This window comes from Sus scrofa, chromosome 15 (genome assembly GCF_000003025.6).
Source record: "Sus scrofa isolate TJ Tabasco breed Duroc chromosome 15, Sscrofa11.1, whole genome shotgun sequence".
Classification (NCBI taxonomy): Eukaryota; Metazoa; Chordata; class Mammalia; order Artiodactyla; family Suidae; genus Sus; species Sus scrofa.
In genome coordinates this window covers 51509905-51515904 of record NC_010457.5, presented here as the reverse complement: position 1 = coordinate 51515904, position 6000 = coordinate 51509905, and the positions used below count along the sequence as shown (strand labels likewise).

Sequence of the window (6000 nt, the reverse complement as noted above, 5' to 3'; positions counted from 1 at the left end):
ATCTCCTCACTTTCAATCTATATGTGTCCTTTGTCCTAAGGTGAGTTTCTTGTAGGCAGCAGATTGAAGGTTTTTGCTTTTTCATCCAATCAGCCACTCTGTGTCTTTTGATTGGAGCATTCAGTCCATTGACATTTAAGGTGATGATTGATAGATGTTTATTTATTGCCATTTTAAACCTCATTTTCCAGTTGATTCTATGGTTCTCCATTCTTCCTTTCTTTTTTTGGTTGGATGGTCTCCAATTATTTTCTGCTTGAGTACTTTTCATTTTTTGTGAATGTAATGTTTTGGTTTGATTTGTGCTTGCCCTGTTTTTTAAGTATGTTAACCCCTTCCTATAATTGTGTGTTTTAGCCTAATAGTCCTATAGGTTCAAACACTTTATTACCATAATAAAATTTAAAAAAAAAGAAAAAAGAAAAAAAAGAATAAAGAAATCTATTTATTTCCTTACTTCCCTTCCCACATTATATAATTTTGATGTCATTTTATTTTGCTTTTGTTTGAAGCATGTTCATGATTAAATCTGTGTGCTGGCTTATTTAAGTGACTGCTCTCTGATTGTGGTTTCCTCAATCCTAGTTCTTTCTCTTTTTTTTTTTTTTTAATTTAGAGAAGCCCTTTCAGTTTTTATTTTAGAATGGGTTTTGTATTGCTGTATTCTTTTAGTTTTTGTTTGTTGGAGAAATTTTTTATTTCCCCTTCTATTTTAAGTGATATTATTGCTGGATAGAGTATTCTAGGTTGTGTATTTTTTCATTTCAGCACTTCAAATATCTCTTGCCATTCCCTCCTGGCCTCCTGGCCTGTAGAGTTTCTGTAGAGAAATCAGCTGATAGCCTTATGGGAATTCCCTTATAATCGACATTTTGCTTTTCTCTTGTTGCCTTTAGGATCCTCTCTTTGTCATTAACTTTTGCCATTTTTATTATGTCTTGGTGTGTGTCTATTTGAGTTCAATTTGTTTGGGGCCCTTTGTGCTTCCTGCATCTTGAAATCAGTATTCTTTAGATTTGGAAAGATTCCAGTGATAATTTCTTAAAATATATTTTCAGTCCCCTTTTCTTTTTCTTCTCCTTCTGGAATTCCTATTATGCATAGATTGGCCTGCTTTATATTATCCCATAGGTCTCTTATATTGCTTTCATTTTTTTCATTTGGTTTTCTGTCTGCCATCCTATTTCAGTGATTTATTATTCTATATTCCAAGTCACTAATTTGGTCCTCTGCATTATTCATTCTGATTTTTACTGCCGTTAGCTCAGTTTGTATCTCTGCAAATGAATATTCTAGTTTTTCTTGGCTTCTCCTTATATTTTGTAGTTCCTTCTGAGGGATTCTGCATTACTGTTCATATCTTCTCTTAATTCCTTCAGTATTTTCACTATCTCCCTTTTGAACTTCAAGTCAGAATGCAGCAGTCTGTTTCATTGTTGACTGCTTTAGGTGAATTCTCCTGTTGGTTTAACTGAGAATGGTTTCTTGTAGTTTTCTTTTTCATGGTGGTGGTGCACTCTCTGAGTTTGGGCAGGGTTTGCCCTGGCACTGCTGCGGAGTGCTCCTGCAGGGCAGGTGGTGTTGGTTGCCCTGCTTTGAGGCAGCTGGGCATTTCCCTAGGGTGGGCGGGGCTAGCTGGTGTCACTCCATGGCGGAGGAGCACTTCCCAGGGGTGGGCAGTGCTGGCTGGCTTGTTCTGCTGGAGTGGGGTCATTCCCAAGAATGGGCAGGGCTGGACAGCTTGATCCCTGGGAGTGCAGCACTTCCCAAGGACAGGTGGGGCTCGCCAGCTTGCTCTGAGTCAAAGAAACACTTTCCGAGGGCGGGCAGGACTGCCAGGTGTGCACTGCAGTGGGGGCACACTTCCCGTGGCTGGGAAGTGCTTGCCCTGGTGCTCTTGGGCTGCAGAGCTCTTATCAAGGGCGGGCTGTGCTGGGCATCTTGCTTTGTGGGAGTGGAGCGCTTCCCAAGGGAGGGTGGTGCTAGCCAGCTCACTCTGAGGCAAAGGAGCACTTCCTGAGGGCGGAGGTGCTGGGTGGCTTGCTCTGAGCTGTTTGGGCACTTTCCTAGGCCAGGTTGGGCTTTCTGGACATGTAGCACAAGCGGGGTGCTTCCTGCGGATAGGTGGGCTGGCAGGTGCGCATGGCATTGGAGGTGCACTTCCTGTGGCTGGGCGGGGCTTGCCAGGGTACACCATGGCAGTGGGGCACTTCGCAAGGATAGGCAGAACTGGCCTGGTCTCTCTGCAGAAGCGGGCACTTCCTGCAGGTGGGCAGGGCTGGCAGGTATGCATCAGGGTGGTGATGTACTTCCTGATGCTGGAAGGGGCTTGCCAGGGCATGCTGGGCAGTGGCGCACTTCCCATGGGCAGGTAGGCCTGACCAGGGAACACCATGGCAGAGGTTGGCATTCCCCAGGGGGTGGGGCCAGTCCACTGCAGATGACAGGCAGCTTCTGGCCAGGCAGGCCTTGGGTGGAGCTGGGGGGATGCACTGGGAATGCTCTGTGCTCTGCTAGCTGGTGGGCATGTGAGCATACTGGGGCACAATGAGTGTTCTATGGCTGCCCACCCCTCCTTCTCTCCCCTCCCCAAAAATGGCGCCTTATCTCTCCTGCAGGTCCAGACCTTCTCCCGGTTCCTTCTGTTGTGGCTTTCTACTCCCCAGCCCTTAGTCTATTGCTCCCTCCACCCATGATGCACTGTTCCTTAATCCCTCAGGCTGTCTCCACACCACCAACCCCAGGCCAACCCCAGGCTGCTCCTAGGGACTAACCTCCAGAGTATAGATCTTAGCACCCAGCCCCACCCAAGCATGAGTGTCTTGGTTTTTGGTGTCTGTGCCAGTGGTTCAGATGATCTGTTCCTCTCTCACTCTGCTTTTCAGATCTCAGCCTGCTGCTGTGTTTTACTCCACATCTGGCGATCCCTCCAACTCGGTTGATATTTCCATGGGTTAGGTGACTTTCTAGGGTGTGGGTTACCTTTCTCCTTCACAGTTCCCTCTCGGGAGTGCCAGTCCAGTCCTGATTCCCCTTCTCTCTCTCTCCTTTTCTCTCTTGTTTTAGCCAGTTATGTCAAGAGATTCTTGCCATTTTTGGAGGTTTAAGTTCTGCCACCATTCAGTTGCTGTTCTGTGTAAGTCATTTTATGTGTAGATGTGTTTTTTTGTTGGATCTGTGGAAGAGGTCGAGTCTGTGCCCCTACTCTTCCGCCATTTTGCCTCCTCTCCTTAACTGGTTTTGATACATATTTCCAAATTGCTCTTGGGGTATTTAATTTGGTTACATAACTAAATACACAGGTTTCTCTCTCCCAAACCCCTGATGGTTATAAATACTTTTTGATGATTTTTAACATTTTAATGGGCAAAATGTGACTTTAAAAAATTTCAATGTCTTTGAATACTTTTGTTTCAAGATTTCACATTATGAGTATCTTTTTTTCCAATTTTCTATGGATAGCAGTAGTATATATTTCTTTAGAAAGTGTTTTAAGACAAAAATAAGTATAATAATATCAAGAAAATATATATTGTTGACTCACAGATTGTGAAATTAAATATGGGACATTGCTCTTCGGCAAGTAGTGTTGGGAAAGCTGGACAGTCATATATAAATCAATAAATTAGAACACATCTTCACACCTTACACAAAAATAAGCTAAAAATGGCTTAAAAACTTAAATTATAAGACATGGCATCATAAAACTCCGAGAAGAGAACATAGGTAAAACATTCCCTAGCATAAATCATACCAATGTTTTCTTAGGTCAGTGTTTTCTTAGGTCAATGATTCTTATTATTCTCCCAAGGCAATTTAAAAGCAAAAATAAACAAATAAGACCTAACCAAACTTAGCTTTTGCACAGCAAAGAAAAAGACGACCTAAGAACTGGGAGAAAATATTTGCAAATGATGCCTATTATTTCATTGTCCAGGATGTTTTGATAGAAATTCTGTTTTAAACTCACATGCTGTGTGAAGCAGCTGGCTGCCTTGATCAATCCTTTCCCCACCTGAAACCACAGCTATAAGCATTTGATAAAAGGTCTGCTCCTCAGTGGCTCATGGGATCGCACTGTAATCTGTCTTCTACTGTATTGCAAATCCTTTCTTTCTGCCTTGTCACCTGTCTTTTTCCTTTTGGGAAGTTTACCTATTGTTTCCAAGTATCTGTTTCCCTACTTTGTAACAAAGGAAATGGTATCATACCCTACTCGTGTCAGGTGCAGTGATGGGACTTGCACTGGTCAATAAAATGTGAGCAGAGTGACACATGCTGCGTGTGGGCAGAGGGTTTGAAAGCCACAGTACTGTTTTACAATTACTCTCTTCTCTCTCTCACAAGAGCTGCTTGCCTCATATACAGGCTTCACTTTCAGCCTCAGTCTCAGAATAAAGACAAAGGGCAGAGCTTCTTCCAATTATTGCTAGATGTTGTTTACCTTGGGAAGGGGTTAGTGTGTTATGGAAGAAGAAGGGAAGGAAGCAAATACTTGTGACCAGGAGAGAATACTTAGGAAATCTTGTTAATTTTCTCAAGTGCTCTCTGCTTCTACCTGTGGGAAGTTTATATACCCTCAGCCCATTGACGTCTAGCTTAGTCATGTGATTTGCTAGTGCAACACAGCTTCTCTGGCCAATAAAATATCAGCAGAAGGGGATCCAAGCCACATCTGAGAAAACTTTTTGTTTGTCTGCCATAACCAGAGCAGCATGTCCCAGATAGAAGCTGTTCCATCAGCCTCATTTCCAGAATGAAGAGGAATGAATGGAAAGCAGAGATGCAGTTAAAGCATACTGGGTAAGGCATGCATAAGTCTTATGGTTCTAAGCCACTGATATTTGGGGATTGTTAACATTGCGAGAGCTGACTGATGCATCTCCTTTTCCTTCAAGCCAGGATTCTCTTTCTCTGTCAACAGTGTGACCAACTTTTCAGAAAGCCAGCTTGAGATATAAAGATACCAAACCAACAAAGAAATATAATATATAATAATTTTTTATACACACATTTTTACGGCTCAGTCATAAGCTTATCTAACATAGGTATTTAGAAGTTTATATTATACTGTACTATTTACTTTTCAGTTGTATAAATGCTTTTATTTAAGCAAACAAAGGACTAGTCAACAGTGACTAGACAGTACTAGTTAATGGTAGGATTAGTTAACTAACACGTGTAAAAGAACATAGTATTTTATAATATTTTTACCTTCTGGTTCAGTGGCTTATTTTTAACTTTTTAAAAAATCTTTTACTTGGGTATATAAATGTGTAGGCAATATTATTTTGTTTCTTAAAATGTGTAAGTGTAATATACTTGAAAAGAAAGCAGTAGGACTAATTACACTAATGTTACCTTTATTTAATTTTTTTAAAAATGCATATTTACTTCTGTGCCATATTATAGAATATTTTTATTTTTGTTTCTTTTTCCTAATAGTACTTTTTTGAAGTGTCTGCAGCTTCTAGAACTTCCTTCTTTTTTTAATGTAGTGATAAAAACAGTACAAACGTACATCTCACCATGATTTGCAGGCTGCCTGTTTCACACCCACTTCACATCCTGGTGTCAGTTCAGTGTGATAACATCAAGCCAAATATCCTCTCAGCAAAAACAAGCTAGAATATTTGGGATTTCATTTATTGGAAACAATTGGTTTTTAAACTTGTGAGGTCTTAACGTATGGCACAATAAGAATCTGATGAAAAATGGAAAAAAAAATGACTGTGTCACTTCTATACAGTGGAAATTGAAGAAATTAAATCAACTATCCTTTAATTAAAAAAACTTGTATAAATGAGTTTTCACCTTTCCAAAAATGTGCATTTATTTTGTATCAGCAGGCTTATTTTCGTAAACTAGTTGTTTATCCATTAAGTCCTTTGCATTTATATATTTACTACAGGAGGGTATCAATATTTAACCAGTCACATTTTTAAAACATGTTGGATATTATCATAAACTAAACTTTCCTTTCTCAGAGAAAGTGGTTTC

The 6000-nt window shown here is 40.6% G+C and overlaps 1 long non-coding RNA gene across 2 annotated transcripts in view; it reads left to right on the top strand.

Annotated features, from left to right (window-relative positions):
* LOC102162238 overlaps positions 4664-6000 on the top strand; it is a 65779-nt gene continuing 64442 nt past the window's right edge. For both annotated transcript variants that reach the window (XR_308034.3, XR_001301409.2), the window contains exon 1: positions 4664-4803. This is a non-coding gene — a long non-coding RNA (uncharacterized LOC102162238). The remainder of the gene's footprint in view (positions 4804-6000) is intronic.